The 13512-nt window shown below is 44.5% G+C and overlaps 1 long non-coding RNA gene across 2 annotated transcripts in view; it reads right to left on the bottom strand.

Annotated features, from left to right (window-relative positions):
- LOC308587551 overlaps nucleotides 1-13512 on the bottom strand; it is a 22438-nt gene continuing 8926 nt past the window's right edge. For both annotated transcript variants that reach the window (XR_014008438.1, XR_014008439.1), the window contains 3 exons: nucleotides 7575-7627; nucleotides 7076-7143; nucleotides 1-298 (listed from right to left, as the gene is read on the bottom strand). This is a non-coding gene — a long non-coding RNA (uncharacterized lncRNA). The remainder of the gene's footprint in view (nucleotides 299-7075; nucleotides 7144-7574; nucleotides 7628-13512) is intronic.

Below are 13512 nucleotides of genomic sequence, written 5' to 3' on the forward strand. Positions count from 1 at the left end.
AGATGATAATTTAATCAAGGTCATTAATTAGTTTCAGCTCATTTAAAGAAAGGGATGACATTATCCTAGAGCTGGAAAAAATACCTCAGCTAGTGGTGTGTGACAATTGGATTTTAAAACAATTTTCTCCTGCTGTGTGATTCTTCCTGCTGAGTTCATTTTTTACCAGGTATTCTTCTGGCCAGGTGAGAACATCTCGTGAGAAAGGAGCAGTAGACAAGTTTCTTGATACCATTTTCCAGGGTCAGCAGGAACTGGCTGGAACCAAGTTCCGGCATCTCTCAGGTGGGTGCCATTACTATTATAAGAGAACAAGGGAGGCATTCGTAGTCAATTCTGGTTCCTCTTTTTCTAGAAAAATAGTGTCAGGACTTTCATTCATTGCAATAAAAATAAAGGGAACCAATAAGCATGTGCAGAGGTTTTTTATACTTGATCTTTTGGTATGGCAGCACCTACACTTTCAAACTCCGTGTTTGTTGGCACATTTGCTGTACTGTTTTTGGTGCCTGCTTGAAACATTTTTGTTTAGGCAAGCCTATCCAGCGGGTGGTGCTGGGAAGTGGGTGGCGCTGTGGGTTAAACCACAGAGCCTAGGGCTTGCCGATCAGAAGGTTGGCGGTTCGAATCCTTGCAACAGGGTGAGCTCCTGTTGCTTGGTCCCTGCTCCTGCCAATCTAGCAGTTCAAAAGCTAGGTTGTTGGTTGTCCATTTGTTGGATGTCAAACTCAGCCAAGAGCATAAGGTCAAACAGATTCCTCACTGGCCTTGCAGACTGGCCTTGCAGTCAACTTCATTGTCCAGAAAGTGGGAGAAGCAACAAGAGGAACAGCCATTTTAGATCTGGTCCTAACCAATGTTGATGACCTGATTAGTGGGGTAGAAGTGGAAGGATCATTAGGTGCGAGTGATCATGCTCTTCTGAAGTTTACTATACAGCGGAAAGGAGCAGCCAAGCATACTAGGACTCAATTTCTTGACTTTAAGAAAGCCGACTTCATAAAACTTAGGGAAGTGCTGGGTGAGATCCCATGGACAGTAATACTAAAAGGAAAGGGAGTTCATGATGGATGGGAGTTTGTTAAGAGGGAGATAGTAAAAGCACAACGTCAGGCAATACCAATGAGACGGAAACATGGAAGGTGCCTAAAGAAGCCAGGGTGGCTATCTAAAGAACTTTTAACTGAAATAAGATTAAAAAATGGAAAAGGGGGGAAACCACCAAAGAGGAATTCAAACAAATAGCCAGCACATGTAGACACAAAGTCAGAAAAGCTAAAGCACAGAATGAACTCAGGCTTGCTAGAGAGGTTAAAAGCAACAAAAAAAGGCTTTTATGGGTATGTTCGTAGCAAAAGGAAGAACAAAGAAACAATGGGGTCACTCAGAGGAGAAGATGGTGAAATGCAAACAGGGGACACAGAAAGGGCTGAACTCCTCAATGCCTTCTTTGCCTCAGTCTTCTCCGATAAAGAAAACAATGCCCGACCTGAAGAATTTGGAGCAAATGATTCAGCAGAGGAAACATAGCCCAGAATAACTAAGGAGATAGTACAAGAATACTTGGCTAGTTTAGATGTATTCAAGTCTCCAGGGCCAGATGAAGTGCATCCAAGAGTATTAAAAGAACTGGCAGATGTGATCTCAGAACCACTGGCAATCTTTGAGGATTTCTGGAGAACAGGCGAAGTCCCGGCAGACTGGAGGAGGGCAAATGTTGTCCCTATTTTCAAAAAGGGGGAAAGAGAGGACCCAAATAATTATCACCCAGTCAGTCTGACATCAATACCAGGGAAGATTCTGGAGCAGATCATTAAGCAAACAGTCTGTGAGCACCTAGAAAGGAATGCTGTGATCACCAATAGTCAGCATGGATTTCTGAAAAATAAGTCATGTCAGACTAACCTGATCTCGTTTTTTGACAGAATTACAAGCCTGGTAGATTAAGGGAATGCAGTGGATGTAGCCTACCTTGATTTCAGCAAGGCATTCGACAAGGTGCCCCATGATATTCTTGTAAAGAAGCTGGTAAAATGCGGTCTTGACTGTGGGATTTATTGATCAGGGCGTGACCTGCTAATTGGTTTACGATCCAACTTAGCTCTTTACAGTGGTCCGGCGTGCTTCCAATCAGCTGCGCATTCTGCTCCGTTCAGTCACGCCTAGCAGAGTAAACACAGCGGCAAAGCTGTCACTTAGCTTCAGACAAATACACAGAGTACCGGATTGTCCATTTACAGTTGTTTATTGCGCCATTTCTCAGAAAACTCCTGGACTTCTCGCAGCCATGACAAACTGCGTCCTTCTCTCTCAAAGACCGAGAGGAACAGAGAAAAACTCCTCCCAGCTTCCAAAGCTGACGTCAGAATGTTGAGGCATCATGGGAACAACTTAACCTCTTAAGTTCTGACTCTAACACCCCCTCTTGCATCACATTCTGACAAGACCTGTGGAACATCCACATAACTCTCAGATTCATACTGCGCGAAACTTACCCACACACCTGTGGCCTGATACCTTTCAGGTGCAATACCCTTCATTGTGCGACTTGACCGTCTGGGCACAAATTCAGATGTTTCCCCTGACACACCATCACCAGCAGGTGTGTCCTCAGCATCACGGGATTCCCCCTCTGACTTAAAACGACTTCGAATCCTCTCCATCACACTCACCGGAGAACTAGGCTCAGTCTTGGCCTCTCTTTTAACAACTTGTGGAGATGCCCCACCCTGCTCCAGACCTTGGTCAGTGACCTGATGGTCATCAGCAGACTCAGCCTCTCCTTCCTCCTCCTCAGAACCTTCCTGCTCTGAGTCAGAAAGACATTCTGATAGAACATCACGCTTGACAGGAGTCTTTGACCTTTCATCCTGTTTGTAGAACTCAGCGTGTTTGCTGATCAGCACCTTACTCTGATCACCTGATGGGAACGCAAACCTCCATGCACGCGCTGCTGGCTCATACCCACAGAAGATCATTTTCCGGAACTTGGATCCATCTGGCCCTTGCAAAACCTTAGGCACTGGCACAGATGCGTTTGAACCAAACGTACGCAGAAAATGAATCTGGGGTTTCCTGCCATGCAACAAACCAAAGGGTGTGTCACCTATCAGTGAATTGTAGGTACGATTCCAGGTGAAGCCCACATACTTGATTGCCTCCAGCCAAAACTTTGGTGGCAACCCAGAATCTGCCAGCAACACCTTTGCAGCCTTGACCAGAGCCTCACATCTAAGCTCTGCCACCCCTCTCTGATTGGGTGAAGTCACTGTGTGACGTATCCCTTTCTTGCGAAAGAACTTCTGCAAAGCAGATCCTGTAAACTGAGCACTTCTGTCACTGGCGACTGCTTGCACTTTGGTGGAGAACCTTAGTTCCACCTCCTCAATCCAACCTTTGATCAGCTGTGCTGCATCTTCCTTGGATTTGAGACCATGAGTCCAGGTGTTCTGCGTAAAGCTATCCTGCAACGTCAGGAGAAACCTGGCCCCTCCCAGACTTGGTTCCTTTACGGGACCCAATAGATCTATGTGAACCAGTTCAAAGGGTTTGGTGTGTACCCTCTCCACCTTTGGGTAACTGCACCCTTTTACCTTTGCCTGTCTGCATGCTTCACAATTTATGGCAAATCAACATTCTATAATGTTACAACCTCTGGCGACCTCAGGCAGCACCTGTAGTTCTTCTAAAGAACCATGAGCTGTCCTAGTATGCCAAACATGGGCACATGACACATGAGTGGGAACTGTAGCACGCAGGGCTTGTGCTTTCTCAACCTTCCCCTCACCCTCCAGAGGCGTTTTAAGAATGAAGAGATCATTCTGCCCCTTTTTAACCTTGGCAAGTATCCTCTCTCCTTTGGAGATTGTGCAGACATCATCCTCGAAGCAAACCTTAAATCCCTTCTTTAACAAATAAGGCACAGACAAAAGACAGTGGTGTATCCCTGGGACGGTACAACACTCCAACTGCTCCTGCAAAACAGAAACATAAACATTTGCAACATTAGTTACATTTCGTTTCTGTCCATTTGCGAAAAGTACAGTTTTTCCGGCCGGAACTGCCCTGCAATTCCACATCTCGACAGCAGGGGTCTCTGGAATCAAATTGCAATTAGCTGCAGAGTCTATTACAAAACAAAGCCCAAAGCCTTTCTCACAGCTGTCCTCAAACAATGCCAGACTGGCTGTGAGCTGATAAGTCTCCTCATGGTGTTTGTCACGTCCACCTGACTCAGTCCCACGCCTGGCTGTTCTTCCAGGCTGGTTGCCATGGAAACCCGACTGGTTCCCATGGGAGTTGACCTTGACAACATCCTGCCTTGCCTCCTTGCTCCGGTGGGGGCAATTGCGACGCAGATGTTCCGTCGAATTACAAATGTAACAACGACGAACGGAAAAAGCCTGGACCGTGCATTCCGCTGGCTTGGCTCCGCCCTTACAACCAGAGCTCCCGGTGCCAGCCCTGCCCTCTTCCTGGCGTCGTTCTTCTTCGTCCTGTAAGCGACCCACCACGTAATTCAGCGTCAAATTCTGGGGATCCATCGATTCCAGAGTTAGACACAGATTGTCATAACTCTTGTCCAGTGAGCTGAGCAAAATGTACACTTTCAGCTCCTCTGAAAAGTTGACTTGTAACAGTCTCAGCTGGTTAAACACGGCCAGCATATCAGTTACATGCTTCCTGATGCTATCCCCAGGACGTAACTTCATCTCAAACAAGCGTCTGGTGGTGTGGATCTTTGCCCCAGCCGTGGTTCTGTGGTGCACCCGTTCCAACGCTTGATAGGCCTCACATGCATTCTCCAGCCCCTCAACCAAAGGCAGCTGCGAGCCATCCAGGCTAAGCACTATTGCTCCCAGGGCCCTTTGATTTCTCCTCTGAGAATTATGGGCATCTGCTATCTCAGCTGCTGTAGCTCCAGCCCCTGGTGTGGGAAGTGGGGGTCCCTGGACAGCCTCCCACAGCCCCTTCGCCACCAGCCATGCCTTCAGCCTCCTGCTGTATTCTTGCCAATTCTTGCCGTCCAATTTTTCGAAAGGGACGGAATATGAATCATGGCCTTCTGCCATGGTCTCCCGTTCTCCCAAGGCGCCCCTAAGCTGTACTCACTAGTCACCAGCTCATCCGGCTCCTGTCCGTGGAGAAACGATTCCTTGCTGCCCTCAGCACTGCTGCAACTCAGCACAGGCAAACCTTTGCGTCTTTCCGCCAGCTGCTTGCCTCAGAGTCAGACCTCCGCCTCCGGCAGCTCCACTGCCTCAGAACGCAGACATCAAAGCATTCTGGCAGCCTCCAGCGACAGCTTTACAAGCGGTAAATAAGGCCTCCATAACCTGTGGGATTTATTGATCAGGGCGTGACCTGCTAATTGGTTTACGATCCAACTTAGCTCTTTACAGCGGTCTGGCGCGCTTCCAATCAGCTGCGCATTCTGCGTCGTTCAGTCACACCTAGCAGAGTAAACACAGCGGCAAAGCTGTCACTTAGCTTCAGACAAATACACAGAGTACCGGATTGTCCATTTACAGTTGTTTATTGCGCCATTTCTCAGAAAACTCCTGGACTTCTCGCAGCCATGACAAACTGCGTCCTTCTCTCTCAAAGACCAAGAGGAACAGAGAAAAACTCCTCCCAGCTTCCAAAGCTGACGTCAGAATGTTGAGGCATCATGGGAACAACTTAACCTCTTAAGTTCCGACTCTAACATTGACTATGCTACCACTCAGTGGATTTGTAACTGGCTGACTGACCGAACCCAAAGGGTGCTCATCAATGGTTCCTCTTCATCCTGGAGAAGAGTGACTAGTGGGGTGCCACAGGGTTCTGTCTTGGGCCCAGTCTTATTCAACATCTTTATCAATGACTTGGATGATGGACTCAAGGGCATCTTGATCAAATTTGCAGATGACACCAAACTGGGAGGGGTGGCTAACACCCCAGAGGACAGGATCACACTTCAAAACGACCTTGACAGATTAGAGAACTGGGCCAAAACAAACAAGATGAACTTTAACAGGGAGAAATGTAAAGTATTGCACTTGGGCAAAAAAAAAATGAGAGGCACAAATACAAGATGGGTGACACCTGGCTTGAGAGCAGTACATGTGAAAAGGATCTAGGAGTCTTGGTTGACCACAAACTTGACATGAGCCAACAGTGTGACGCGGCAGCTAAAAAAGCCAATGCAATTCTGGGCTGCATCAATAGGAGTATAGCATCTAGACAAGGGAAGTAATAGTGCCACTGTATTCTGCTCTGGTCAGACCTCACCTGGAGTACTGTGTCCAGTTCTGGGCACCACAGTTCAAGAAGGACACTGACAAACTGGAACGTGTCCAGAGGAGGGCAACCAAAATGGTCAAAGGCCTGGAAACGATGCCTTATGAGGAACGGCTAAGGGAGCTGGGCATGTTTAGCCTGGAGAAGAGGAGGTTAAGGGGTGATATGATAGCCATGTTTAAATATATAAAAGGATGTCATATAGAGGAGGGGAAAGGTTGTTTTCTGCTGCTCCAGAGAAGCGGGCACGGAGCAATGGATCCAAACTACAAGAAAGAAGATTCCACCTAAACATTAGGAAGAACTTCCTGACAGTAAGAGCTGTTCAACAGTGGAATTTGCTGCCAAGGAGTGTGGTGGAGTCTCCTTCTTTGGAGGTCTTTAAGCAGAGGCTTGACAACCATATGTCAGGAGTGCTCTGATGGTGTTTCCTGCTTGGCAGGGGATTGGACTCGATGGCCCTTGTGGTCTATTCCAACTCTATGATTCTATGATTCTATGAAAAGCACGTCAAAGTGAAATTAGATAAATAGGTACTGCTCTGGCGGGAAGGTAAACGGCGTTTCCGTGCGCTGCTCTGGTTCGGCAGAAGCGGCATAGTCATGCTGGCCACATGACCCGGAAGCTGTACGCCGGCTCCATCAGCCAATAAAGCGAGATGAGTGCTGCAACCCCAGAGTTGTCCGCGACTAGACCTAATGGTCAGGTGTCCCTCTACCTTTATCCAGAGATGTAGGTATTGATGCATTTCAATATTTTAAAGTTAAATTACTTCCAGACAGTAGGGCCTTACCTCACTCCAAGTCTGAGGGCACCCTACCAATGCAGTTGTCACCACTTCCACACCACAGAAGCCAGCAGCTGCAAAATCAAGCATGGGCCTTTTAAGAAACAGGCACCTTCTCAAAAGGAACAGGGTTAACCCCAGCTCCAGATTAGCTTGCCTTCAGAAGGCTACAGACACAGCTATCCTTTGCATGAATGTGAGCCAGAACCTGCCACAGTGACCTGTCCAGGGTCCTGAAAGGACATGGCTCAATTGGCCAAATAGACATGGCTCTATTGGACATGACCCTGCGCTTCCAATAAGTGCCAGTGCTTCAACCCAGCCTTCCCCCGGAGCTTAGAGTCAAGCTAGGGCAGGACAATTAGTATCGATGGACAAAGTTATTTCCCCCTCAGATGATCCATTTGCTATGGTGTTTGTCAGTCTCTGGACCATGGCAGATCTCAAAGGAAATGGCTGCTGCATCAGCCCAATGTTAGTCCCACATAGGGTGTGGCTTCCCTACCTGAGTTGCCACTGTGGAAGTATCTTGTTTTCTGGTTGCAGATACACAAGGAACTGGGAAAGCAAATATGTTTATAAACCACCTCTGCCCCTCAGGTATTAGACACTGATCAGCTAAACAATTCAAGTTTTATAATACTTGCTCTGAAAGGCAAATTCTAAGCAAATGATTGAAACGACTACATATTTTGGAAAGTTGTTAGTTTGCTCTCTGTGCATATACCTCTTATGATGCCATGACCAAATTTTGCATGATGGTTCCTGAGGTCAAGGACTAGACATTTTGAATCAAGACGGTAGACTGAGGACTGCATTGATTTCAGAAAGTGTACTAATATTTTAGTTTCTTGGAACTCCCAAGCAATGCTGGGTAGAAGACTACTGGTATATCAGTAAGAAAATTTATTTGTGGTTTTGAATTTCAGGTACTCACACCAGTCATGTAACCTGATATTTCCAACTTGCTCTCCTTTGCAGAACATATATTCAAATGTGTTAAATGAATGCCTCAGACTAGATAACCTTTCCCCAGTATATAGTTTTGTTAGGTGTTCTTAATTTTGTCATAGATTTAGGCAGAATGGAATGGAGGACAGAAACCACAGAGGACTGCTGCAGCAGTAGCTTGGGGTTACCACCGTGCTACACTTGCCTTTATGCTGGTCTTTGGGAGCAACAAGATCTGGGTTCTGCTTGACTGGACTGTAGCCTTCATTTCCTTCCACTGGCTGTGTGCTGATTTGCCAAACAATATTGGAGGGTATGTTCATTCAGATTATAAATAAAAATGCCTAACCCATGACCTCTCCTTAATTACCTTGCTCATGTGAACAAAAGGGTGACTGAAACAAGAAAAGGCTGATAATCTTGCTTTCCACCAGCAGAGGCTATGTTGGAAAAAGGTTGGCAAGGTGTAGTCCTTGAAGAGAGACAACCCAGTGCCGAGTGTATCATTTCTACCCAGCCAGACAATCTTATTGCTGTTGCATCATAAATAATTCACTTCAGTCAACAGGTCATTTGCAATTAACACTATTTTTCCAGTCCAAAACCAAAGGTGGGAAACAGGCTAACTAGTTGACTGGTTCTCAAAAGAATGCCATAATTAAAATAGAATGTGGCTATCTTCTCAAATTTAATGCTTGTTTTATAAACCCACAGTGAGTAATGTCTGAAATAGCTGATAATCTTCCTTTCCACTAGCATTGGCTGCATTGAATAAATATTTTTAATTAGCTCTCTTACATTTTAATGGAGTTTGTGCCCCTGTTACGACTTTTATCAATGTACAACAAGTTCTGATAAATTGCATACTTCCCCAGTTATGATGTTTGCCTAAAGACTTGGGCCACGCTAATTTCCTAATACCATTGTTAGTTAGAAAGAAGGAAAGAACACACACACACACACACACAAAAAATATCCATGGTGTTATTTAGTTATTTAAACATATGACACTAGTGATGAGTGAGCTCTCCTAGGTTAATATTGGATTGACTTGGATTAAGCTATTACTGCCCCCCTTTGTGAAAGAGAATGGAAAGAAATGCACTTAGAAAACATCAAATGGAAGTTACAAAATTTGTGATATTCCCAAGGGTGGGGTTTTTTGCACTTAATTTGCTTTCAAGGTGGCCACGGGGTGTTTGTGAGTATCCCTCTTTCATTCTACAAATCATCTCTCCATTGGTCTGCATTCTGCAGCCTCCCTGGGTGCCCTCATTTCCTGATGTCCTATCATGTCCTCAGTTGGGATTTCCAGCAAGTACAGGAAAGTGAGGAAGCTGTCTACGGTGTGCCTAACAACTGTTAACATTCTTTTTAATGAATAAGTATTTTTAACTTTAAGGAAATCCATGTGAAAAGTTGGGGGTTTTTTAAGCATTAAAAGAAACAACAAACAAACAAACAAACAAACAAACAAACAAACAAACAAACCAGCAAGTGCAGTGGTATCAGGTGCTTGGTAGCCAGCCTCCCTGGCTTCCTGTGTTTTATTCAAAACTCAGGGGAAGAGTTCAGGAGGTAACCCTGACCCTCCCTCCCGTGGGGCTTTTTCAGATATGGATGCATATGCAGCCAAGGAGGCTGCAGAGCACTGGAGAACTGTTTAAAGCAGTGGGGCCCAAACTTTTTTCAAAGAGGACCAGATTTGATGAAGTGAAGTGAACATGCATGAGGGCCAACCAAAGTTGTTGACCTTTTGTTAGGATTGAAGTTGTTGAGCTGTTGAGCTTTTTTAAAGATTGAAGTTGTTTTTAGGATTTTACCCCAGGATATAGACTGCTGCAGGGGCCAAATTAAACTGACCAGCGGGCTGAATTAGGCCCCCGAAACGGATTTTGGACATGCCTGGTTTAAAGGAAATGCAAAAAATCTACCCTCCACACACAACCACTTTACAGCTATAAGGTAAGGTAAATTTTGCACCTATTGAAATTATAATTGTAAAGAAATTCTCATATGCCCTAAGAAAGGGACAGAAAATTAAGTCTCTTTTGCATGAGAGAGAGAGAGAAACTCACACCATACTGAGTCTGTCAGAACCAACTCAGACACTAACAGACCACCAATCTGGGATACAACAGGGCCTGACTGCTACTCTGCCCACACCTCAACCCACCCATGTGATTTTCAAACTCCTTCCTATCTGAAATTCATATTTTAAGTCCTGCTTTGTCTGAATGAATGTGCTCTGTGTCTTTCCTGCTACATAGGTCTGACCATTTAGGAAGGTTTCAATTTGTGCAGCAAAATGCTCTTATGGAACCAATCCACCCAATTAACAGAGAATTTGGTCATCATTACCAATGTTAACATTTGTGGGGTTTTTTTTGTCTATTGTGGTGCTGTTATGAGTGCACAACGGACAAGTCTATACCACAGACAACCTTCTGCTGTGGAAATATCCCAGATGTAATTCAACTTTCTCAAAAGCCAATGTGAGTGTTTCTATTGATTTTCTTGCAGATAGAATTTCCATCCCCGTGCTTCTGTACTGTTGTTTAATGTTGCTTGGTACATAGTAAAGGAAACATGAAAACGGCTTAATGAAATTAGCTAAAGAAAAATGTATTCCCAGAGAACATGAGCATATATTTTAAGGTTATTACTATGAGGCCCCATGAAACATCTATAGGGGGATCAATTGCAGAATTAACAAGACACACGTAAGGAACAACAGCGAAGAAGAAACAGGCATAGCCAGGCGCTTGCAACTGAATTGATAATGGTGCCTCTACAATAAACCCAAAATGCAATAAAGAGAATATACTATTCCTGGCATCTGGCTAATCAATGGCTTGTGAAGAGATGAAGGTCATAAAGTGCCTAGGCAGCATTAATTTTATGAGATATGTTTATAGTATAAGATCATTTTAAAATAATTTTAACTGAACTGCTCTAAATGAATAGCAGTTCTATGCCCATTTAGTTTCGACAAATGAACTAAAGGGGATGGGAAATGCAGGAACATATCAATACTATCTATCTATCTATCTATCTATCTATCTATCTATCTATCTATCTGAATGAAATAATCTCATTGATTTGAGTATTGAATGCTGAATAATGTGGTTATTAGTTAATACATGTTTTCCCTACAGCATTTTCCTTGGTGCTAGTCTGGGACCATTTATATGTACAAATGAAGAGTGGATTTGCAAGATGCGCTTTAAAGACGTGGTTTAAAGAATTAGCCAAAAGAGAAGGGAGAAGCCATGTCTTGGCCATGAGTCCTGAAAATTTAATTAATCATCTACTACTACTACTACTACTGAAGGGACGCGGGTGGCGCTGTGGGTTAAACCACAGAGCCTAGGACTTGCCAATCAGAAGGTCAGCACTTCGAATCTCCACGACGGGGTGAGCTCCCGTTGCTCGGTCCCGGCTCCTGTCAACCTGGCAGTTCGAAAGCACGTCAAAGTGCAAGTAGATAAATAGGTACCGCTCCGGCGGGAAGGTAAATGATGTTTCCGTGCACTGCTCTGGTTCGCCAGAAGCGGCTTAGTCATGCTGGCCACATGACCCGGAAGCTGTGCGCTGGCTCCCTCGGCCAATAAAGCGAGATGAGCGCCGCAACCCCAGAGTCGGCCACAATTGCACCTAATGGTCAGGGGTCCCTTTACCTTTACCTTACTACTACTACTACTACTACTCTGGGTACTGTGATTTAAGAAGGCTATTGATAAGCTGGAACATGTGCAGAGACGGGCAACCAAGATGGTCTGGAAACCATGTTTTAAGAGGAATGGTTGAGGGAGCTAGGTAATGTTTAGCCTGGGAAAGAGAAGACTGAGAGGAAATATGATAGCTATCTTCAAACTTTTAAAAGGCTGTCACATGGAAGATGACAGCCTTTTAAATGTTTTCTCCTGCTTCAGGGGGTAGGATTCAACACAATGGATTAAAGTTACAAGAAAGGAGATTCCGACTAAACACCAGGAAGGACTTTCTTACATTAAGAGCTGTTTGATAGTGGAACGGACTCCCTCAGAAGGTTGTGGACTCTTCTTCATTGGAGGCCTTTAAGCAGAGGTGGGGTGGTCATCTGTCATGGATGCTTTAGTTGGATTCTTGCATTGCAAGGGGTTGGACTAGATGACCCTCAGGATCCCTTCCAACTCTACAATTCTATGATTCTATTTAATAAGCTAATTTCATCAATTTTGAACCCCAAATATGTCCAAACCTTAACTTGGTTTCTGATCATCGAATCAGCATTGTACATCCACTTTTGAATCATTTTGCTAAAAATCTTACCAGTCTCTTTTTTAATAATCATTTTTATTGAAAGTTTTCAACACAAAATGCAATAAATGTCAAAGTAATCTAAAGAGAGATAAGAAAGAGACCAGAAAGAAGAGAAGAGACATGAAGCTGTTTATCACAATTATATCTTAACCCTTATTCAACACACATTTGGGAGCTTCCCCCTCTTCGCCCAGCCTCCCACCCTGAGGGATCCTTTCTATCCTGCTTCTCATCCAGGAACCTTTGTCTTCCATCCATCACCTTCCTGCAGGTATCTGCATGTATTAATCAAAGATAGGAGGCTTCAAAAAACAAAACATACATATAGATAGAATTATCAGAAAACTAGCAATAATTAAAAGTCACAAGATAAAAAGAGAGGTGAAATAAAATAAAAAAGAAGGTTTTCCAACTTTCTGTCTGCCAATTATGTATTTAACAGTTGTTCAAAATATGCAAAGTGTGCACTCCAGAATAACTTCTAGCTGTATTAATGTCCAGAAAATTCTTATTCGGCTAGATGGTATTTTCCTCAATCTTCCCTCCCAGGCATCTCATATTCTCCTTTTTCCCACTCAAAAAGTTCAAAATAGCTCTTCGGTTATTGTTGTAATTAGGTCTCCAAAACAGTCTTTCTTTGGTTCATTATGATGAATTTCTCCTCAAGGATTCCAACAAATCTTAATGATATGATAGTCCATACCAGTCTCAAAGAAGCTTTGCTATTACCACATACTTAAGAGTTCAGCCTTTGAAGTTGCAAGGCTATTACACACATAAAAAGGTAAAGGTAAAGGACTCCTGACTGTTAAGTCCAGTCGCAGATGACTCTGGGGTTGCGGCACTCATCTTGCTTTACAGGCTGAGGCAGCCGGCGTTTGTCCTCAGTGTTTCTGGGTCATGTGGCCAGCAAGACTAAGCCGCTTCTGATGCAATGGAACAACGAAACCAGAGCAACGCATGGAAACACTGTTTACCTTCCTGCCAGAGCGGTACCTATTTATCTACATGTACTTTTTGGCGTGGTTTCAAACTGCTACGTTGGCAGGAGCTGGAACTGAGCAATGGGAGCTCACCCTGCTGTGGGGATTTGAACCGCCAACCTTCTGATCAGCAGGCCCAAGAGGTTCAGTGATTTAGACCACAGCACCACCCATGTCTCTATTACGCACATAGCTGGGAGTAAG

The sequence above is a fragment of the Podarcis bocagei genome (genome assembly GCF_964188305.1).
Source record: "Podarcis bocagei genome assembly, chromosome: 5".
Classification (NCBI taxonomy): Eukaryota; Metazoa; Chordata; class Lepidosauria; order Squamata; family Lacertidae; genus Podarcis; species Podarcis bocagei.